Source organism: Octopus bimaculoides, chromosome 9, assembly GCF_046866305.1.
Source record: "Octopus bimaculoides isolate indiv1 chromosome 9, ASM4686630v1, whole genome shotgun sequence".
NCBI lineage: Eukaryota > Metazoa > Mollusca > Cephalopoda > Octopoda > Octopodidae > Octopus > Octopus bimaculoides.
The window spans coordinates 18,374,392-18,399,152 of NC_142936.1; the positions used below are offsets into that span (position 1 = coordinate 18,374,392).

The 24,761-nt window shown below is 39.3% G+C and overlaps 1 protein-coding gene across 4 annotated transcripts in view; it reads left to right on the forward strand.

The window, feature by feature from the left end:
• Positions 1–24,761, forward strand: part of LOC106874424 (hydroxysteroid 11-beta-dehydrogenase 1-like protein) — a 150,794-nt gene that overhangs the window by 7,979 nt on the left and 118,054 nt on the right. The window contains exon 1 of one of the 4 annotated variants that reach the window (XM_052970464.2): positions 11,623–11,764. The exons of the other annotated variants lie outside the window; for them this stretch is intronic. The gene's annotated coding sequence lies outside the window, so the exon portion shown is untranslated. Of the gene's footprint in view, positions 1–11,622; positions 11,765–24,761 lie in introns of those variants that run through there. 4 annotated transcript variants of the gene reach the window in all.

Sequence of the window (24,761 nt, forward strand, 5' to 3'; positions counted from 1 at the left end):
ATTGTAGTTCCTTGAAGAATCGACTGGCGTATGCATTTCTCCAGTGTGTCCCGATTCCAACATGGCGCCACATAAAGAAAGGGTTTCGCGTCGCACTCCTCCTAAAACCTACTACCCAGGTAGCACCCATCCTTGATTGTATTTTCGATTTGAGACGACTGTTTCGTCCATCTCAACGATCAACAAGGTATAGTCTATTAAGAGCAGACTATACCTTGGTTTGTTACTATGGAAACAGGTATGAATGTGTCTGTGGCTAAAATTACCCAAAATCTGCGAACTTTAAATGCTATTAATTTTTATTTATTAGTTTATGACAAGATGAATTTCATTAGCATACAAAACTACATCAACACGCTAAATTTAAAATCAATTGGAACAAAATTAAAGGAATTGAAAAGTGTGGACCCAACAAAGAAGATCCGAGTCCTTCGCTGTCTCTGTGTATACAAACACACTCACGCACACACACACACACACACACACACACACACACACACACACACACACACACACAAATTCATAAGTTGTGTAATGTTGTTGGATATTTATAAAATGAAAATGAAAAGTGAAATCAACGAAAGTGAAAAATCCGTAAGATAAGTAGAGACGGAGCTAAAACAAACAGTTAACAAAGAAACAGAGCTAAAACACAGACTGTTGAAGCACACTGAGTGAATGTCATGCAATGTCCACAGGCAACTACATTTATGGTGCCTGCAAATGAAATGAAACTGGCACAAGTATATTCGTGTTGTACTAGCGTTTATCGCAATCTTCAAATGGTGTACAAATGTCTCTTCATTTCAACTATTGAAAGTCCTATGATAATGGGAAAGTGATGACGTGTACAGACTTAACTAGTTGGAAGCGCGCAGTAACCTATGACTTTGGCCTGTCACCTATGCCCCAAATTATGCAGATTTGCAACGGGACTGAGCAGTTATCTGAGAGGTAATAGACGGAAAGTCAGAAATTCTATAGATAACGAGAAAGCATAAGGAGAGAGCAATCATCTATGAAGATTGAGCAATCACCATGAATGTGTACTTGTTAGCTCCTTATATTCTGAGTACGCTTGCGACGACACTGTTATTAAGCTGTTCAGCCTATAGCATGGAAAGAGATCTGCTGTACAGAAAACTACTCGTCTTCCACGGAAAAAAGAAAATTCCTGAGACAACGTTAGAGAGGGACTTTCCAAATACAGATGCAGGGGTGACCCTGGGCAACGGAGGCCTTACATTATTATATAAATGCGTGTGCATTGATAAAGTTGTCAGAGCGTCGGATTTCCTGAATGTCACACGATATTTGCTCCGACTCTCGGCGTCTTGAGTTAAAATTCCACCGAAATCAACTTTACCTTTCTTTCTTTTGGATGAAAAAAAGTTACCTAGGCCAGTAGACCAGATGCCTTACACTATATATTGAAGCTTTTTATGTTCTGTGTTCAAATCCCTCCATGGCCTGAGTGGTATGTTGAATTTATCACCCGGTTTAATACTACTTACTAGTACTTGGAAGTATTTAGCTGTGGTCATTCTTTTGCAAGCATTCGGGCCAAGTATCCGGTTAGAGGATACCTTTCTCTTTCTCTCCCACAAGTCGTTTATACGAAATATTTTGGGCTACCTTATTGAGCTATAGAATAAACGGAAGCAGTCACTATATAAAAGAGTTATGCATGATCTTATCTTTTTGCCAGTTTTCTATCTAACATTTTGTTTCGGGAAATATACCCCTCATCAGGCAAAATAAAGAGATAGAATCCTTCTCTGACCCGCAGTATAATGCCATTAGTCACGCGGTGTGAAATTTAAAATTTAAAACGTATGTTTCCAAATAATACACAATTTATATCCAGCAGGATATGGGTGTGAGAGCATATATATTTAGTTCTGTAAATATGCATATACGTATATATACATACATCTACTCATATGTATATGCATATATGATTTTAGATTATGTGAGATTATATTATTCCCACATAGTTCATATTTACATATATTTTCGCCCTACATCACCCGGCTTGTCTTTATTTAATAGACAGAAAATACTCAATAGTCTAGAGTAGAGCTGAAATATTGTAATCTGTTATAGATGCTATGAAATAAGCACAAAATACACTAGAAATTACGATCGTTAATATGGGTTTCAAATTTTGACTCAAGGCCAGCAATTCCGGGGGAGGGGATAAGTTAATTACATGGACACCAGTGTTCAACTGGTACTTATTTTATTGACCTTGAAAATATAAAAGGCAAATTAGATCCCGTGGCATTTGAACTTAGAATGTAAAGGCGGATGAAATGCTGCTAAGCATTTTCCCCAGCGCGGTAACGATTCAGCTACCTCGCCACCTTAAAGTTTGAAATCAATATTAATATTTGTACTAAAGCAGAAGACGGCGAGCTGATAGAATCGTTAAGCACGCCGGGGAAAATGCTTGGTGGCATTTCGTCCGGCTTTACATTTTGATTTCAAATTCCACCGAAGTCAACTTTGTCTTTCATACTTTCGGGGTCGGTAAAATAAGCTGGGTTGATGCAATCGACTTGCCCCGCACCACGGCAATTGCTGGCCTTATGCTAAAATGTGAAACCAATAATATCCTAAGACGGTGAGCTGGCAGAATTGTTAGCACGCCGGGAAAAATGTTTACAGGTATTTCGTACGTCTTCACGTTTTGAGTTCAAATTCTGCCAAGGTCGACTTCGCCTTTCATCCCTTCGAGGTCGATAAAATAAGTACCAGTTGTATCCTGGGGCCGAAATTACTGACATAGACATTTGTTCACACGTCATATATAAAAGAAATTGTTCATTTTTTATTCCTTTCCATGTTACAATTTGTGTAAGCACAGAGGCACTATATTGGCAGAATTGTTTGAGCGTATAAGAATCAGCACCTTACGTTCTGGGTTCAAATCTCGCCAGGTGAACTTCAGCTTTCATCATCCTACCAGGTATCATAAAATAAAGTGCCAGCCAAGAACTGGGATCGATGAAATCGACTGATTTCCTCCTACACAAATTTTTGCTCTGCGCGATTATGTTAAAAGCAAATATTTGTGTAAGCACTGACAATCTGAAAACACATAGGCACGAAATTTCATGCTCGCTCTCTCTCTCTCTCTCTCTCTCTCTCTCTCTCTCTCTCTCTCTCTCTCTCTCTCTCTCTCTCTCTCTCTCTCTCTCAGTAAGCTCAGTATTCTTTATATATCTATCTAACTGCCTGTTTTCTGTGTGCGTGTGTGTGTGTGTGTGCGCGTGCGCATGCACATACGCACGTACGATTGTACGTTTTAAACGTAACAAAATATTGATATCATATGTTTGCCGCCAGAGGATTGATTTCTGGCTAAACATGCGGGCATGAATCTCGTTTCCACTGGTCTTCTCCACACACACACATATAAAACTACTCACTACACCTACTCCTCTTATGGTAAAGTAGTATTGACCAATATGATCTGTATATAATCTGTATAATAGGCGCAGAAGCGGCTGTGTGGTAAGTAGCTTGTTTACCAACCACATGGTTCCGGGTTCAGTCCCACTGCGTGGCACCTTGCGCAAGTGTCTTCTACTATAGCCTCGGGCTGACCAAGGCCTTGTGAGTGGATTTGGTAGACGGAAACTGAAAGAAGCCTGTCCTGCATAGGCTTCTTTCAGTTTCCGTAGAATATATATATGTGCATATATATATGTGTGTGTTTGTGTGTATGTATACAATAGAGGCAGCTGACGAAGGATTTATTCCAAGTGGCTATCTGTTTTCCTATGTGTTCGTTCCGTTGTCTGTAGTTCATTGTTCTAACGTCCTGTACCCTGATATGCATCTATATACACATGTAGATGTAAATATGTACATATATGTGTGTATACATGCATATATATTCTTTGTATTATATATATATATATATATATATATATATATATATATATATATATATATATATATGTATGTGTATGCATATGTTTGTGTCTGCGTTTGCCCCCACCACCACCACCACCATCACTTGACAACCGACGTTGGTGTGTTTATGTCCCCGTAACTTAGCGGTTCGGCAAAAGAGAACCGATAGAATAAGTACTAGGCTTACAAAGAATAAGTCTTGGGATCGATTTGCTCGACTAAAGGCGGTGCTCCAGCATGGCCGCAGTCAAATGACTGAAACAAGTAAAAGAAACAAAAAGAATCTCTCTATATAAAGTTAATGAAAAAAATAAATTGCTTCTATTCTCTCCTTTTTCTAATTATGCCCCCTTTTTTTTTTACTACTTAAAACGAGGGAACAACACTTTTCTTAGTATCCCATTTGCTGGTTTCATTTTTAATTCATTTCTCTTATCGTTCCCTTTCTTTCTGTTTTCCTACTCATCGTCATGGATGGTAGTTGATCATGCTTCGCTGGTTTCGTTCCCTTGCCTCACAGAACCACCAACCCAACGGCTGTTCAATTTTTAATAGTTCTTGAGGGGAGAAAAAATTTGTTTTTCGGCGGCGGAGGTGGTGGTTGAGAAGGTAGTGGAGGAAGTGGTGTTGGCGGTGGTGGGGGAGGAGGAGGAGGAGGTGAAAGAGGAGGAAAAGAAAGTGGAGGAAGATGGGAGGAGGAGGGGAAAGAGGCAGAGGTGAAAGAGGCGGAGGTGAAAGAGGTGGACGTGAAAGAGGCGGAGATGAGAGAGACGGAAAAGAAAGTGGAGGAGGAGGAGGAGGAAGAGGTGAAAGAGGCGGAGGTGAAAGAGGCGGAGGTGAGAGAGACGGAAAAGAAAGTGGAGGAGGAGGAGGAGGAGGAGGTGAAAGAGGAAGAAAAGAAAGTGGAGGATGAGGGAGAAAGAGGAAGAAGAGGAGTTGGAGGAAGTGAAAGAGGGGAAGAGGAGGAGGAGGAGGAAGTGAAAGAGAGGAAGAGGAGGAGGGTTGTGAAAGAGGAGGAAAAGAAAGTGGAGGAGGAGGAGGAGGTTATTTTTGTTTTGTTTCATTTTGGTTTATTTGTATTTTATCACAAACTGATGCTATTGCAGCTGCTTGTAGCGGTTGCTAAGCAATGTTAAACAACTAGGCACAAGGCCAGTTTCTTTTTGTTTGTCTGTATAGTGGTGGTGGTGGTGGTGGTGTTTGCTATCGATCCAGTCGACTCTGTTAACTATGTGTTTTGTATTGTTTTCGAAAGGGTTAGAGAAGTGGTGGGTTAACATACTGGTACTCATTTAAGTCCCTTTGTCGCCTGTCTTCAAATCTCATCAAGTTATAACTGAAATTAATTAATTAATAATAGGCGCAGGAGTGGCTGTGTAGTAAGTAGCTTGCTTACCAACCACATGGTTCCGGGTTCAGTCCCACTGCGTGGCACCTTGGGCAAGTGTCTTCTACTATAGCCTCGGGCCGACCAAAGCCTTGTGAGTGGATTTGGTAGACGGAAACTGAAAGAAGCCCGTCGTATATATGTATATATATATATGTGTGTGTGTTTGTGTGTCTGTGTTTGTCCCCCCCCCCCCCCCAACATCGCTTGACAACCGATACTGGTGTGTTTACGTCCCCGTAACTTAGCGGTTCGGCAAAAGAGAACCGATAGAATAAGTACTAGGCTTACAAAGAATAAGTGCTGGGGTCGATTTGCTCGACTAAAGGCGGTGCTCCAGCATGGCCGCAGTCAAATGACTGAAACAAGTAAAAGAGTAAAAGAGTAAATAAAATGAACAAAATGATAAAGTAAACAAAATGAAGGAAACTAACCGCTGAAAGTACATCACCATTTATCTCGATATATTTCCATAATAATCATATTTATTTATTCATTCTATAGTCTTTTTATCTTCATCTTCTTTTTTTTTTTTTTTTGATTCTAGAAGTGGGAAATTTATTTTAAATGGTTTTGCTCTTTTCTCATTGGCAATAGCGACATCATTGGAGTGAAACGGCTTCATATTGGATCAGTAGTCATCAATATCAAAATACCATTTAGTCTTGGAGTAATTCCCACCCAAACAAGTCATACTTTTTGAGGAGCTGTGATAAACAGGACTTTATGACGTTCGCGCATTTGCATTCGTAAGTGAAATGAAGACGCTCCAGCCGATAATCAAAATCAAATCGTGGCCTCACTTCTTTCTTGCTATAAGCTCTAACAGAATTAAACGAAATTATTAACATTAGTATATCTATCCTCATTTTTTCATGGAGGTTGGTTTCCAAAAAAATACAGTGATAAATACAGTGTCTTCACAAAGTCTGGGTACATGGGGATTAACACATACTTTAAGAAATTATTATTTCTTATATTTGATTGTTTATGTTATGATTTTATTTACTCCATGTACCCAGACCTTGTGGACACCCTGTAGATCTGGGTAACATTAATCATTCCCACGCATTTTGTAAATGGAATGAATGGTAGATTTATTAACATCAGAATCGCGGCCCACAGCAGCAAATTTCCTCTGTCACGTATTTTCTTGATCGTCCTTACCTTTTCCAGAAGAGAATGCAGTAGTATGCGTCGTTTGTTAGGATCAGGAACCTTCGTAATTTCTTTTTTTCTGTTCACAGGTTCCATGTTCATGGGTACAAGTACGCAAAGGCGTATAAAAATGCGATAATCACTGCATTCTGGGTAGCTGAGCATTGTGGGTGGTCGCGGGGACTCGTTTTTGCAGTTCCATTATTGATATGAATATGTTAAGAGAGTGGTTGTATCCGTTGTATTTCAAGTCTATGCAGTCATCTGACGATTATGTTTTCTTTCATATGATGTAATATTTTCATTAATCAATTATAGGAGTCGCTTAAAACGGCCGTAATGAATTGACGCTTGTACACTACTTTTCACCGGAACACCGGGGTCGGCACTGCCGTTCACGCAATGCTCTCTCCCGCTAGCGTGAAGCTTCCTATCTTGGACATGTGAGCATGCGCACAACAGCCAAACACCACCACGTCGCTGGATATATGAAGCGCACAGTTCTATACAAGGATTTGTGTTTTTTCTTTCATAAACTAGGGGATGGATACTGACATTAAGCTTAAGGATTATATAATGTACAAGTATAAAGAAAACAGGACTCATTATATTGAATGTTATTGACAATATCGAGGGGGTGCTGCAGTTCCGCAGTGCCTATACACAAGCCACCACTGCTCAGGACGTAAAGACAGACGAAATACCGCTAAGCATTTCGCCCGGCGTGCTAACGATTCTTTTCTACTCTAGGCACAAGGCCCGAAATTTTGGGGTAGGGGACCAGTCGATTAGATCGACTTCAGTACGCAACTGGTATTTAATTTATCGACTCCAAAAAGATGAAAAGCAAAGTCGACCTCAGCGAAATCTGAACTCAGAACGTAAAGTCAGGCGAAATACCGCTAACCATTTCGCCCGGCATGCTAAGGTTTCTGCCAGCTCGCTGACTTAATGAATGAATGCATATTGTTGTTTTATAACAATTATAATTTTAAAGAAATGAAGGAAATATTGTTCGCGTATAGCAGGAACAATTCGTTACCAAAGCAAATCCAAAATCACCAAAATAAGCGTGAAGCATACACCCACATACACACACATATATATACATACAAACGAGGTCTGAACATTAGGTACTTCATTTGAGGCACCTTGCTAGGTCGGTATAATCCACACTCTCCAAAAATATTAATTGAATATTGAATATCAAGACTCCGTACAAGGGTGTTTGTACTGATTCTCCTGCCGTGTGCAGACAACGCAACCAAGATAAGTGAAGATATCCGCTCTTGGTAATTCAAGCATATACTTTTTTATAAAGGTTCTTTCTACAGTATTTCCGAAGTGCAGATTCCAAGTTAGATGTATAAAATATGAGTAACGAAGATGTACAAGCGTCAATTCATTACATCATTTGAAAGAAAGCGTTATCGTCAGATGACCGCACAGACTTCAAACGTAAAGAATATAACCATTCCCTTAACATATTCACATCAATAATAGAACTCAAAATGCTTACATTGATTCTTTTGTCAAATTTGTGGCACAGATATGAGAAAAGAAGCATTTCCTTTACATATTCACATTAATAATGAAATCGCTTTCTGAGATTTTGTATTTTGGGGTCACTTGCTTCACGCGAAACTATTTCGGACTTCAGAAGTTTTCAGATTTCGAAATTTCCGATAAATATCGCAAGGGACTTTCATAAACGTGAATACAAGCCTAAGAGTTTTTTTTTTTTTTTTTGACCGGATAGAAATAGTACTTATTCTAACTGTCCTCTATGCCGAACCACCAAATTATGAGACATCTGAGACCAACAAGCGGTGGTGGGAAACAAATGCACACACACACACATACACACACACACACACACGAACGACGGGCTTAGTTTTGTTTCTGCCTGTCATTTCCACTTTCGCTGCTCGGAGCCACGCAGTGGGATTGAACCCGGCATCATGTGGTGGACAACCAACTTGTCTTACCACACAGCCACGCTTGTGTTTGCGCCATATAGAATGAAAATAATAATAAAATATATTATGTTTGCTGTATCGTGCCACCGTCTGAATGATAACATGAAAAGAACAGAAATTTTCTTCTGGTATTGAAGTCATTTAGTGACAGCACGAACATTTATTTTTCTTTATTTTGACATTTCTTCCTTTAAAACAAAAGCAGATATCCTTGAACTATATATGGATTTCTTTTGACTATATATCAGATCTGTTCTTTGCCGGGAGTCAAAGAACAAAGTTGATACATGTATCAGATCTGTTCTTTGTCGGTAAGTATTAACACTATTTGATCGAACGCCAAAGAAATGAAAAACAGTTCAGCAGGATTTGACCGAAGGGCTGTCACGTGTTGTGAATAATCGAATCCGATAGTCTATCATCGCACAGAATCGACATTTCCTTGTTTTCGTTTTTTCGTTTTCTGCTTTTTTTATCTTCTTTTTTTATGTTCATGCTTCCTCAAGTGGAGCTAGGCTTTTGCTGAACCATTTCTGCTATCTGCTTTCGATTCCCGGTTTTACTAATTTTTCCTTCACGTTCGCTTACATTCTAATGCTTTAGGGAATGATTATATTGGGGTGGTGGGTTAACATTTTATTTTCCCTCCTCCTGAAATTCCAGATTCCCCTCTACGAGCTCAGCCACGGTCAGTAGCTTTGAGAAGGTGAATTATTCCAAATTGAATCGCTCTTAACATGTTCTATGAAGACAACGTATTCAACAATATCTCGACATTTCGGACAAGCTACTAGACTTTGATTGGTTGGACTTGCGCTTATCGTTGTAATGGCGGTAATGATGGTGGTGGTGGTAGTTATGGTGAGGTTGATAGTGGTGGTGATGGCAATAATGATGATGTTGATGATGATGATGATAACGTTTCATAATCTTTACCACTCTACTTTTTACATACTTCACTGAGGCATTATTATCTGCAAGATAAAAAAAATCAACAAATATACAATACAGAGAGGTATTATTTTTTATCACAATATATATATAACATATTCGAAAATTCTCAAAATGTGTGCCTTTTCTATCATCTATGACTGTCTCTGATACATTCTCATATCATTTTTCTATTGCCTATGAGTTCCCCTTCATAAATAGTTCAGATACACTACACCTTTGCTTAGTGGAAAACAATCCTGTATTAGGAGCTGGTGCGTGAAGTGGATTTAGTCGGAATGCAGCAGTTCCTAACAAACAAAAATTGTGCTGATCAAACTTTCTGTAAGTGAACACAAACATCAAGTGCATCGTACAGATAAAAAAATTGAAACTGAAGCATATTACTGGAACTACGGCATGTATTGCTACTAAAGTTTTTGAAATACGTTCACGTTTTAGAGTCGTCCTTTTTCGTTGAATATGTTTCATCACTGTTTTGGTCAGCTTGTCATGAATGAATATTACTCCTGACACAATTGGGAATTTTAAACTCGATATGACGTTGGAGCAATAAAATTTTACAATCTAAAAGATATTTTCTCGACATTATCTCCGACCTTTAATACATTTTGATGTTGTCTGCAGATCCCGGTTCCGACAACCTTGTTGACCATTTGCTGTATAATTTAGGTCACTTTCGCCGAATGTCCTTCCTCAAACGCTTCAAAATGTCGCAGTAGAACTCTCGATTGACTGTCTGGCCCTAAGGGGCGAATTCTTGATGCACAATACCACGGATGTCGAAAACAAAAATGACGAGCATGCTTTTGATTGAGCTGCGGCTCTGTCGTGGCTTCTTCGGTTTTGTAACGACTGCTACTTCGTCTCAGGGTTATACTCAATGTCTCTGCGGCAGACCTCCCAAGTTTAACGCAAACTTTCACGTTGGCTCTTTATTCCAGCTTCCTGTCCATGACAAAATCGCAGACTACAGCATACACGTGATCACAAAACCACACATTTCACAACTTGCGAAGTAAACACAGCGATGTCATTGCTAAGTCTCACTGTGCGCCCAACTGTGTGCTGCCAGCTGTTGGTGCAATACACAAGTAGTCTGCGAGCCTTTTGATACCACCTCGTATGTTATGACAATCCATTTTGGGTGCCGGGACACAGAACTATTCTTGGATTGTGTCAGTGCACGCAATGACAATGATGTACAGTTATCTCCTTGTGATGACTTTATTTATCATTCCATCTACTGAGTGTCCATTAGCGTTGAAAGTGTAGAGATGCGTGCAGACCTAACCAGTTGGAAGTGCACAGTATGTTACAACTTTCGTTCGTCACCTATCCTTTAAACCATGCAGATTAGCAGTCGGACTGAAAAATCACCAGAGAAGTCATAGATGGGAAGTCAGAAAAGCGGTTGACACCGAGGGAGCACAAGGAGACGCAATCATCTGTGAAAATGGAACAATCGCCATGATTATGAGTGAAGGAGTCTATACGTTCACAGATTATGTACAGGTTTATGAGTGTATGTGTGTGTGAGTGTATGTGTGTGTGAGTGTATGTGTGTGTGAGTGTATGTGTGTGTGAGTGTATGTGTGTGTGAGTGTATGTGTGTGTGAGTGAGAGTGTGTGTGCATTTCTCTCTCTCTCTATCTCTCTTTCTCTCCATATAGATATATGTATGTGAGCGTGCGTGTGCGTGTATATATTTATGTATGTGTGTATGTATGTATGTATGTATGTATGCATGTAATGTACGTATGTAATGTGTGTACGTATGTATGTATGTATGTATGCAATGCATGTATGTATGTATGGATGTATGTATGTATGCATGTAATGTACGTATGCATGTATGTATGTATGTATGTATGCAATGCAATGTATGTATGTATGTATGTATGTATGTATGTATGCAATGCAATGCATGTATGTATGTATGTATGGATGGATGGATGGATGGATGGATATATGCATGTATGTAATGTATGTAATGTATGTATATATGTATGTATGTATGTATGTGTGTATGCACGTCTGTTTGTTTGTCTATGTTATGTTTGTGAGTGTACATGCCGAAACCTGTAGGTGTAAAGAATTGCATTATGGGAAAATAAGTGTGTGTGCGTGCGCGTGTGTAAGCATTAGTGCGGGAGGTAGGGAGGGAATCAGTAGTACTACCACCAGCTGAAAACTTAATCTAATGCTAAAGGTTAAATATACGTCTGAAGGTGAGGGTGATGCTGGGTGGGGGTGGGGCGGAATTGCTGTTCATATACTACGATTTTTCATTGTTTTAGTTCATTGTTTTACTTCATTGTTTTACAGTGTTTGCTATCTTTTTTTAAATCACTTCAACTTACCTGTAAGTAACAACACCTTTTATTATTACTACCAGTTAATAGTTTCCGGGATCTATAACATACTTTATTTTAACGTGTATAAGGAACCCTTTTTGTCAAAAATTAGGTTAAAAAATATGGGAGTTTCTTATATATGGAAATGTGAAATGAAGTGTTTTGTTCAATGAAACAACGCAATGAGCGAGCTAAGAATCGAACCCATAAACTTATGAATGTAAAACTAATACCGTAATTACTAGGTCATACGCCTTCACTGTGGTATACCTGTAGTAGATAATTATGCAGACTATAGTCGGTGTAAGTTTGTGTGTGTGTGTGTGTGTGTTGTTTAGCCGTGACCGAGCAGATTTAATGATCAAAGCTATTCCAAACGTGACCCCACCGACTTCTTTTACAATTATGTTGGGTGGTATAGATTTGTGTGTGTGTGTGTGTGTGTGTGTGTGTGTGTGTGTGTGTGTGTATCCGTGTGTGTGTGCATGTGGTGTGTATAGCAGAGCTGTTATTAATGTTGTAATCATCATCATCATCATCATTATTATTATTATTATTATTATTATTATTATCATTATTATTATTATTATTATCATCATCATCATCACTGAGTGAGAGAGCAGTGCATGCCATCAGAGTCACATGTTCTGAGTTCAAATGACGTCGAGGTCGGCTTTGCTTTTCATCCTTTCGAGGTCGATAAAATAAGTGCCAGCTGGACACTAGGGTAGATGTAATCGACTCATCCCCTCCCCCAAAATTCCTGCCCTCGTGGTTAATTTGAAACCATTATTATTATTATTATTATTATTATTATTATTATTATTATTATTATTATTATTATTATTGCGATAGGGTGCGACTGTTACCGAATGTACAATATTTCGACATCTCGTGTGTCTTCCACATGTTCAAAATAAACATCTCAATGTGGATATGGACGAAACACATCGGGTCATCCAGGTCCTATCTAGATTGGGTATTCTGTAGGTCAATAGATAAAGACAGTATAAGATGTCCACTTTTCAAACTAGTCGGCTACACAAACCACAAATTTGTGATCTGTACGGTCGACCTAGATAGGCTTAGAAGGCAGGGACCCGGTTACGGGAAGCTGAACGCGTCATTCTCGGCGGGCCAAGCTTACAGAGACCGGACTCAAGAATTAGTTAAGAGAGCGTTGACATCAACAACAAATGGTGGTTTGCTCTGAAAACTGCAATTAGAGTAGAATCAGTTCGGTTGAGTAAGGCATTGATGATAACAAAGAATAAAACGGAAGGGAACTTAGATACTTAGAAGAGGCGCTTATGAAAGACATTGCAACTGACGTGCTGGCTGCGTGATTGACACTCGAGCCCGACCAGATGTGTGCGGCATTTCAACAGCACATCGCTGAACTGCGTGGGACGAATGGCAGCCCGAAACGCAGGATGGACTTCAGTACCTACCTTGATGGCATACCACGACTCTCGGAAAGGGGTGGTGGAAGAATGTTGTGAAATGCTGATTACAGCTGCGGAAATACGGGATGCGATGACGAGTTGCACGAGGTGCAAATCGCTTGATTTGGATAGTCTGCCCTGTAAGCTTTTACTTCTATATGCCAGACTTGTTTTGCAGCTTTTTGGCAGATGTCTACTGCAAGTAGCAGCAAAACGTGAGAATTCCCAATTCTGTGAGTCGAGCAGCGGTGGCACTGCTAAGAAAGAACCCAAACAAGGGAGATCAAATAGAAAACTTTAGCCCCATAACGCTACTGAAAGCAACCTTCAAAATTTTGGCCAAGGTGTTAGCAAAGAGGTTGGCGCTTGTCGTCGAGGATCTTTGGTGATGCGCAAGAGTGACAACAGTCTCGGGGAGCGTCCAGGCATCGATGAAAATGAGTTGTATGGTCTGTTCCGGAGGTTTTCAGGCGGGGCCTATGAATAACTTACAGAAATCCTTGGCTTGGCAATGCTAACGTGTGTCCATTGTGAAGATAGCCCCGTCGTCTTCCTTTGGCCGGGAAGTACAGGCAGTGTTTCTTTGTTTACTGGCTTTAGCGAAAAAGGTTATGTGTTGGACCAGGCTGAAGGAGCTGAAGACAGACACTTCCCTCTTTGGCCAAACCCTCATCAATTTTTTCAAGTTTCACTTGAAAAGGAAAGTGAAAGTAGAGAGGAAAGTGCTGCCTCCCAGCAATTTTGTTAAAAGCTGGGTGAATATAGAAACGAATGGCCCAAGCATGCGCCTCTAGATCGAGAGTAGATGAAATGGAGAGGCGCTTGCTCTTAGAGGTCAGGGCGATCGTGATTTTTGTGGGGTTTCCACGAGTAGCCCTTGGAAGCGACCCTCTTTGGGAGATTTATTTGTTATAACTTTTATTATTACCTTTTCACGCGATTAAATCCTACTCTTTTTGTGCTGTGTTGTCCTGTGCTGTCTCCAATCTCTTATATGAACCCTCAGTAGTGAATAAAGAAAAGATTATTATTATTATTATTTTATGTTTGACTTTTGTTTTGCATTTGTACAAGTTGGATCCAAGTCTCACCCAGAGACCTCAAGAGACAACAAGTTAGAAGTTCATATAGGTGTTATGCCTAGGGTACCATATATTTGGATTTGTACAGTTTTGTTCAAGTGAATGTTTAAGAAACCATAAGAAAATTATGTGTTTGCTTTAAAATTTGAGATCACATAGACAGTATTTTACGTAGGGTATGGGCAGTTCCCATATGAGCACTATCTTTGCGAAAGAGGGCGGGGTTTTTATTATTATTATTCACGTTAAATGAATTTGCAAGTCATTCGTGTTTGCAAAATGTCAAATACTGAAGTGAATTCACCAAGCATTTTTAACGCCCTTTAAAGAGATTAAGTAGAGATCTGCTTTCTACGTGTTGTCGCCCTTACAAAGGATATTGTTCACAGGCGTGTATTAACATACAATTTACAATGATTGTTATCTTTGCTTAGCACTTTTATTATTTTCCTTCTTTCCATGTCATCACAATCTCCCACCTAGAGTTTCTGGAATGATTTAAGTCTTTTATTGCATTATGAAGGTTGTCACATTTTCAAAATCAGGTGGAAAATTTCTTTTTTTACCTTCCTAAAGCTGTCTACAGTTAAAGGAGGAAAGCTTGCGGGGGTGGGGGCTTGAGAGAACTAAATATACTGTTGCCGGGAATAAGACATGTACACGAATCCAAAGCCCCAGTACATGGCGTTCCAACTATGCTAGGAGTAAATTATGTTTTCCTATGTAAAGTTATTGTTGTCGTGGCTATCGTGCAAGGGAAAATCTTCAGAAGAACCTTATTCAGAATAAAATTTCAATTAGAGGACAAGAGAATAAAAATGAATATATCATGTCCTCCTTTCACATATCAAATTTGTTACTTTCATAATGCTCTTTTATTTCACAAATCAATAGCAAACCAAACTAGAATATTTTACTGTATAGTTATGTAATTCAGCGTGGAGGCGCAATGGCCCAGTGGTTAGGGCAGCGGACTCGCGGTCATAGGATCGCGGTTTCGATTCCCAGACCGGGCGTTGTGAGTGTTTATTGAGTGAAAACACCTAAAGCTCCGCGAGGCTCCGGCAGCGGATGGTGGCGAACCCTGCTGTACTCTTTCACCACAACTTTCTCTCACTCTTACTTCCTGTTTCTGTTGTGCCTGTAATTCAAAGGGTCAGCCTTGTCACACACTGTGTCACGCTGAATATCCCCGAGAACTACGTTAAGGGTACACGTGTCTGTGGAGTGCTCAGCCACTTGCACGTTAATTTCACGAGCAGGCTGTTCCGCTGATCGGATTAACTGGAACCCTCGACGTCGTAAGCGACGGGAGTGCCAACAAAACAATGTAATCCAGCATCTCAGCTATCAGTACGTACCACTCGGATGGACAAAACATATACAGTAACCCCTCGACTATTGTGGGTGTTACGTTCTAGAACCCCACACGATAGGTGAAAATCGGCGAAGTAGAAACAGTACTACACTGTATATTTTTCTTTATCAGTTTTATAATTTGTATATACTTATTTTATTATACATGCAAAACAAGATCACAGAGGAATCGACGTAAGCGATATGGTGAGTGATTACTGTACTCAAAATTCTAACAGAACTGATTGAAGAGAATATGACAATTTTATAACAATAAGGACATTAGCGAAGGCGATTGGAAAAAATATAAGCATTATTCTATTAAAGAGATCGGTGAAATGCAGAAATTTTTTAAAAGATGGACAAAATATATACCTGACGAATTAAATTAGCTCTCGCCCTTCTATATTTTAAGTTCAAAGTCGACTTTACTTTTCATCCTAGTAGAATCGATAATACAATACTAATTTATCAAGCGATGTAATCAGTTAAATGGACTCCGTTATTACTGCAGAATAATTGTGCCAAATATAGAGATCATTATTATTCTGTTGAGATGTAAGATAATCATTATTATTCATAGAATAATTAGTATGATCTGTTAGATGACAAAATAATCTACAATAAATTATTCTATTTATTTCTTGTGTTCGAGTGTTATGCTTTAAACAGCCTTAACAACGGAACGAAATCGTAGACATAAAGAGAATTTTTAACATAATGAAACAATGTCATTAAGATTTATAAATGTATGGCGTCAAAACAGAATTAAGAACATTTATAACATCTATAATAGACCTTGTAGCTGCAGCTGGATATTCCCTTTCCATTTGGAAATTTTCTCCCGAGATTATTATCCATGCGAGCAAGTCTTCCATCCCCAAGCTGCTAATGTTTTCCGAGAGAAAAACAAGGCCGTTACAGTTTGACACCTGCAACGTTGCGCGCGTTACACTCAGAATGGAATGCATTTCGTCCGACGCGCCACCAAAATCCACCGCCCGACTATTATATTGCTTTCTTGATCATCCGAAAGGAAATCAGACAAAGGTGATCGCGATAGGATCAGAATTCAGAGTGTAGAGAGTCGTAACAAATACAACTTATTCTGACTCTTTAATCACCTCGCTAATTCTTCGCTGTATGGAGGCCGAATAGTCAGTATGGTTCTGTTGGATTTCATGCATCAAAATTGTAATAAATCCTTCTCAAGCGAATACTTTTGTGTACAAGTGAGTTCTCTGGAAACTTATGGTCGTGTACTAGAATGTATTCTCAGTCTAAGCTTTCGTACTTTAATTCCATGGCAATTACTTTTGAGTAAGGTATGAATGTCAAGCAAGCCCATTTCATCTTTCTTTTAGTATCTCAAGTTTTGTCTAATGTGTAATGCATGCTGATCTGCAAGATTCGAAGGGACGCAAGAGATTAGGCCTTTAGTTCATGAGTTCGATTCAATTTCTCAAATAATGTTGCCTGTCCTTGAAATACATTTAATTGTATTTGTTCCGAGCTAAGCTACTCCTAAATATATTGTCAAGTTTTTTCTTTCAATATTTTAATTTTTCTCTTCCTGATAAACTAGCTTATTCCAAATTTGAACTATTTATCTGCATATCTATAAAAAGCAGTGTGTGTGTGTGTGTGTGTGTGTGTATGTGTGTGTGTGTGTACGTACGTACGTGAATGTAATTTATGCACGTCCACAAATTAGCACGCATGTCGCTCCAATTTTAGGAAGACATTCGTCAAGACCCTAGCTGTATTTTCGTCAAATTATTTTTTCCGAGGCACCCGCGGATAGCGGTAAAAATCGATTTTCAACCTTAACTTTTACCAATTTTGATGTTTGCTAACATGATTTAAGTCCCTTCTTGCCATAGCGAAGTTAAAACTCTGTCTGTGCGTGTGTGTGTATGTGTGTGAGGGAGAGAGATAAGTTGTGTTGATGTATGTGTGTGTGTGAGGGAGAGAGAGTAAGTGACAGCGTTCACCAAAAATAAAAATGTATAATGTTTTTTTTTTTTTCTCACACAACAATTAAGATATATTTATTTTAAATCATTTATTCATTTTAAATCGTTCATCTTTCTTTCCCCCGCTCTCTCTCTCACACACACACACACATTACTTTGGGCGCGAAAGAGTTTTGCTTTTATTTTACGCCGAGGAAAAAAGTCTTTTGTTGAGAATCCATTTATTTAACAACAAAGATACAAAGAGGTAGGTAACAATTTATCGGTGAATTATACAATATAAATGGGTAAAATTTCCGAGGCTCCACCACATTCCACCCCGTTTTTCGAACCACAAAAAGGGTTTTGTAGCATATTAGGAGGCCAGGGTAGTTAATTCCAAGCAAAAAATACGATTTTTTTTTTTCTTAGTGAAAATCGTGCGAGTGTTAATCTAAAAATTTACCAACCTTCTTTCCACTCATTTCTGTTTATGAAATTCTCTGTACGTAATTTTGCTTTCTCGGTGGTCAAGGCAAATGATGACTGGCAAATTAACAGTGCCCTAATGCTGACATTGGATACAATGACCTGATCTACAATAACGCGCTGATTGAAATCGAGGATGCCCTGCTCAAAATGGGTGGGGCAGCGTTGAACACATTCGGTTTGCCATCCTCATTGCGACAGGACTTTAACACACTCCCACCAAAGTTACTTCTGGAGTTGTCATATGACGCTGATGGCCTTGCAGAGTGCCTGAGAATAAATGAACCGAAATTGCTCCCTGATCAGAGGCTGGTGTACGAAACTGTCGTCAATGCCGTTGAAAAACAGGCGGGCGGCATTTTTTTCCTCGATGCTCCTAGAGGTACTGGCAAATCCTTTGTAACACAATTAATACTTGCTAAGATTCGTCGCGAGAAACAAATTGCGCTAGCCGTTGCTTCCTCGGGAATCGCTGCTATGTCATTCCCTTTACATTTGGTGAGGGCCGAGGTTCCTACTTGCAACATTGGCAAAAATTCAGTGGAGGCTGAAGTTCTTAGACAGTACCGTCTCATTGTATGGGACGAATGCACAATGACCAATAAGGGTGCCCTTGAGGCACTGAACCGGTCACTGAAAGGTATCAGGGATTCTACAGCTTCTATGGGTGGTGTAACTCTATTGCTTTCAGGAGATTTCTGGCAAACCCTTCCTTTCATCCCTAAAGGGAGACGGGCTGATGAAGTGCGTGCATGCCTTAAGTTATCCACGTTAAGACCTTAAGCCTAAGTACAAACATGCTTGCGCACTTGCTTGGTGACAGCACGCCTGCAGCATTTGCTGAAGACATTTTAGCCCTTGGAGAAGGCAAGGTCCTTAGAAATGACAGGGGCGACATATCCATCTCTGAAGTGTACTACATCGTGGAAAACCCTTCCGATCTTTTGGAAACAGTGTTCCCCAATCTGGAAAGTAACAATGCAGACATCAATTGACTTAATGAGAGAACCATCCTAGCCCCCAAAAAACGTAGCTGTCAGTGCTATCAACGACCAGCTCATAAGCCGAATTTCAGGTGAGGAGCGCATCTACAAATCGACTGACCGGATCTCTGACCCACAAAACATTGTCAATTACCCTATCGAGTTTCTCAACTCATTGGAGCCAGCAAGGGTTCCACCTCACATTCTTAGGCTAAGAGTTGGATGCCCATTTATGCTAATCAGAAACTTGCTTTCGCCTAAACAGTGCAAGGGGACCCGCTTAGTAATCAACGCCCCACTTGATTGAGGCCACCATTGTTACAGGGTGCGGGAGGGGTGAAAATGCTTTCATTTCAAGAATGCAGCTTTATCCCTCGGGGTCAGACATGCCGTTTTACTTCCGCAGATCGCAGTGAGACCATGCTTCGCCATGTCCATCAACAAACTCAAAGGACCAGATCAAATGTTATATGGTACTTTGATCGATGCTCAAACGACTATGCTACTTCGCCATCTTAATGAGGAGTTTCTGAGCTTACACAAAGTTTAGACAAAACAATAGTCATATCGCTTTCATAGTAAATGAATATAAGCTTTGATAGTAAATGAATATAAGTAGTGAGAGCTTGTTCGAAGTGTTATAGAGTTCCAGCTATGACTGTTCTGGCATTTTGTATAACAGAACTATAATATCTAGCGTGTCTTTCTTTTCCGTTTTTAAGACAGTATGGTAATATTTATGAGATATTTTGCTGCTATTTTTAGCAACACCAGTGACCTGTAAAAGCTCCCTATTATGTTGTGGAGTAGTGTAGTGTAATTTGTGAGAAGTGTGATGGCGCGAAGTTGGTATGGTTTTGTGTGTACTGAAGGACTTGGCATTGTTTTACTTTCGTGACTTCAGGAAAGTAAAAGAATCACCTGGATTTCAGTTCGTCTGTAGTGCAAAGTCATACCAACTTCAGACCAGTTGTGAGAGGGGTGGGGGGGTGGAAAGAACCTGTATTAGTTTATTATGGTGGTGTAGGGTGTTAGTAAGTTGTATTCATGTGAACGATTTGTGAGAATCGGAGAAATTTGCTTTCACACACTGAATAACAATACTGTCTAAAAGTGGACAGTGTTGAGCGAAGACGAGTGAACAGCCGGGTTAGCTACTTTGCACTCTTGAATTTGGTGTTTCATACCTCTCTTTCAAATACTACCGGAGCCCATTAATGCGTTCATTTACATCATTGTCATTAAAAAAGTATGAATGTCACAGCCTCCCAATTTTACCTTTTCTGAAATATAGGACAAGCCAGTTACGATCATATAGACCAGGGGTTTTCAAACTGTGGTCTACGGACCACAGGGGGTCCGCAAAGACAAGACAGGGGGTCCGTGGACAGCAAATACTTTTTATGGGCAATTTGATTTTATATATGTTTTTTAATCGAAATCTTTTAATTGACAATAAACCTATTTGTTAAATACTGTTAAATAAATAGATATAAAGATATCTGTTATTTTAAGCAAATATTTATGTATAAATTTCATAAGCGTTTATAAGGGGGTCCCTAAGGTAAAGCCTGAAATATAAAGGGGTCCGCAAGTCAAAAAGTTTGAAAACCCCTGATATAGACCTATCATCAAATGCGTTTCAAGACCACAGTGTCTTTACATTCTTTTTAAAGCTGATATGGTATGATCTGAGGAAGATTTGGCTGATATTTCAAGCAGGCGGTGTGGCAGCATTAATTTTCCCTCGTTGGCTCGGGTATAAGGCCTTTGAGTCTAGACGTACAAAGATGACTTTTCATCGAATCGAGTCCTTGACGTGGTTCCCATTTGAAGCTTTAACTGCTTATGATGACATGAAGGTTATAACATCTCGTTAAACCCTTGGCTAGTAGGTTTAGTCCATTCTTTTTTTACTTCAGCACCAACACCTGGCCCCCTGAGTATCCTTAATGGAGTCCACTCTGTTGCAAGCACTTACTTGGGTTAGGTCTCCGGTTTGAGGACTCATTCTGCCCACCGATCTCACAAGCCCTGTGAATGGTCATGCACACTACTTTTTCTTCCTGACTAAATAATAAGAAAGCCCAAACCATAGAATCTTAAACTATGGCTTTTTTTTTTCTCTTAACTCAAGACATATCGACTAGTCGAGTGAAGATTTAAGAGCTCGAATCATGTTACGATATGTTTGTAATAAAAGAAATAATTACTTACAAAACTCTTGTTTGAATAATTCAAACTCATCTACCGTGACTGCAATAATAACAAAGAAATGCGCCGCACGTTAAGTATGGACGATGCAACGATGGAGGATCTGAGCAAAGTGTGAAAATTGCGATGTATAATGCAAAGATACAGGAAGGGAATTCATTTATTTTTCTCGTTAGTTCTGTATAACTGCAAACCATGGCTGCTAAACGCAGAGCAACGGAGCAACGGAGCAATGTCGGCAATATAGAGTTATTGTAAGGCGGCGAGCTGGCAGAAGCGTTAGCACGCCGGGTGAAATGCTTAGCGGTATTTCGTTTGTCTTTACATTCTGAGTTCAAATTCCGCCGAGGTCGACTTTGCCTTTCATCCTTTCGGGGTCGATAAATTAAGTACCATTTGCACACTGGGGTCGATCTAATCAACTGGCTTCCTCCCTAAAAATTTCGGGCCTAGTAGAAAAGAATATAGAATTATTGTGTTAAGTCCTTATACTACGGATCATTTAGATAACCCACAGTGCCTTCATGACTAAGAAGAGTATCCTCCAATCTGACTAAACATTGTGACCAAGAGGAAACTGCCAAGCTTAACAAGTGCTTTGAACCGAAACTCTGGGATCTTGAGTTACTTTTGTAGCTTCACAGCTAATAAGAGATACACATACATATATATGTATACGTTTTATACGAGTGCGTGTACTTTGTGTGCATATGTGTGTGTGTATGTATGCTTGTTTGTCTGTGTGTGCATACATGTGCACGCGTGTGCGTGTATATATGTGTGCGTGTGTGTGTGTGCGTGCGTATGTGTGTGTTGTAAGAGAGAGAGAGAGAGAGAGAGAAAGAAAGACACAGAGATGAGTGTACGAGTGCGTGAATATGTAATAAGCATAAATATAGAATTTCCGTCTAATATTCACTTCCTTCTTTATAAATAGTAGCATGTAGCATTGTATGTAATGGAGAGGAAGTTGTCAGCCATAAATAATGTTGGAACTTGGGTTTCAAATTAACTAGTTTTATTCCCTAATAGTCACAACATTACATTTTGGAATAACCAAACTGATGGTAGAAATTGGCTTCTTCTGCACTAAAATATACTTGAAAATAAACATACAAACATAAATAAACGTATATATTTTCAGTCTTTGCTTACATCGAAGATCCATAAAATTTCGAAATATTGAAAGCATAGGGAGAGTCGTATCGAAAAGAATTTTATTGTTCCCTTTGACGTTATTTTTCAGCCATTCAAGTTATTCTTTAGTCACACAACACTCGTATCTAAATTATCTTTTTTATTCTCCGATTTAATCTGAGATCTCATATCAAGTAAGGAAGCAAGGGTTTGAAAATTAGTGACTTTTGTAAACATGTTATTTTTGTACGATAATAATTATTGTTATATTTTGTCATTTTTTAATTTTTACTTTTTCTGTCGAAAGTTTTCTCTGTTTCATAAAAGGTGTATTCAGTGTAATTTATATCATGGCAAGCAATATTTGTTTGGTGTTGTAGGGAGGAAAATAAATACATTTTATGTCGGCTATTGGGGAGGCGCGTGGCTTAGTGGTTAGGGTGTCATTATCATGATCGTAAAGATTGTAGTTTCGATTCCTGGACCGGGCGACGCGTTGTGTTCTTGAGTAAAACACTTCATTTCACGTTTCTCCAGTCCATTCAGCTGGCAAAAATGAGTAACGCTGCGATAGACTGGCGTCCCGTCCAGCTAGGGAACACATACGCCATTGAAATCGGGAAACCGGGCCTATGAGCCCGGCTAGGCTTTAAAAAAGGGCGCATTTGTTTTATTTTATTGTGAAGAGAAGAGCGGTAACATATCAACAGTGTGTCACACGTTCAGAAGAATTAATAGAATATAACATTTTCTTTGTTACTGAAATAGGTAAGACTAAATTTAGAATATTTAATAAAATATCCGTGGTTCGGTGAAGTATCTTCAATGAATAGATTTGGACATGTGAACCGGAGGTGGGAAATTTGAATTAAAGCAAGTGTTTTTCTATTGGATATTTTATATTGGATACTCTTTCTGAGAGGTATCTAAACGTATCCCTCCTTACGGAGCATAGGCAGTCGACAATTTTTCTAAACTATTTTCGATTCTGGTCTGAAAGCCTTCCTCTATCGGACCTTGTTGGTTGTGAATTGTCATCGATTCTTCTGTAGATTTGCTTTTGGCCCTACGCAAACCCATTTTACCTCTCTAAGAAGAGATGGTTCATATTAGTCTGGCTTCTATTCGTTAACTCTTCCAACATGGGAAGATCTACCAGGAGCTAGTACTCTGCTACCATAGTTTCCAGGGTCATTGGAGAACACAAGCCACCATACTGCAAGAAAGAGTGAACCTTGCATGGAAGAGGTATCTAGTTATAAAATATTTGTGGCGAGTTAAGAGATGTAGAGTTTACGACTCACTGCAATAATAGATGGGTAAGAAAGGCAATAATGGAATAAAGATATTAGCAATATGCGCAGGATTGGCTGTGTGGTAAGTAGCTTGCTTACCAACCACATGGTTCCGGGTTCAGTCCCACTGCGTGGCACCTTGAGCAAGTGTCTTCTACTATAGCCTCGGGCCGACCAAACTCTTGAGTGTGGATTTGGTAGAGGGAAACTGAAAGAAGTCCGTCGTATATATGTATATATATATATATATATATATATATATATATATATGTATGTATGTGTGTTTGTGTGTCTGTGATTGTCCCCCCACCATCGCTTGACAACCGATGCTGGTATGTTTACGTCCCCGTAACTTAGCGGTTCGGCAAAAAGAGACCGATAGAATAAGTGCTGGGGTCGATTTGCTCGACTAAAGGCGTTGCTCCAGCATGGCCGCAGTCAAATGACTGAAACAAGTAAAAGAGTAAAAGAGTAAATGTAATTGAAGGAAAACGGTGGGAAGCAGATAGTTCATTCTGGTTATTATTAGTTACTCCGCAAGTTTTTGCTCTGTTCGATGAATAAAATATGAAAGATGGCGGCTACGTTTCGCAACAATTTTATACTTGGCAAGAATATCGTTTTGCCTTTGTCGTACAGTCCTGCATACGCTAAAGGTAATGCAGTTATTTTTTAGGCTACCTCCCACTGTTGCTTCACTGCAATATACTTAATTATAAATGGAGTTAATTTCGTGCAAAGTTATTATTAATTAGCTTGTCAATTAGTGATTTACTAATTAAAGAATATTTTTATGAAACTAAATTACTTTATAAAGTTTTTCCAATCTAACCTCGTAGATTTGCTCGGAATGCTCACAGAAATATCACAGATGGTTAATTTGCACATACGATTTAATTTGTAATGTAACAGATTGGTTTATTTTCAGCCATATAGATTATACATGTTATATATTTACTTAAAAGTCGTAAAATTGTATAATTAGATTTATAGTGACGTGTGTTTTTGACGGCATTCCTAACTAAAATAGCTATTAACTTCCGCTCTAA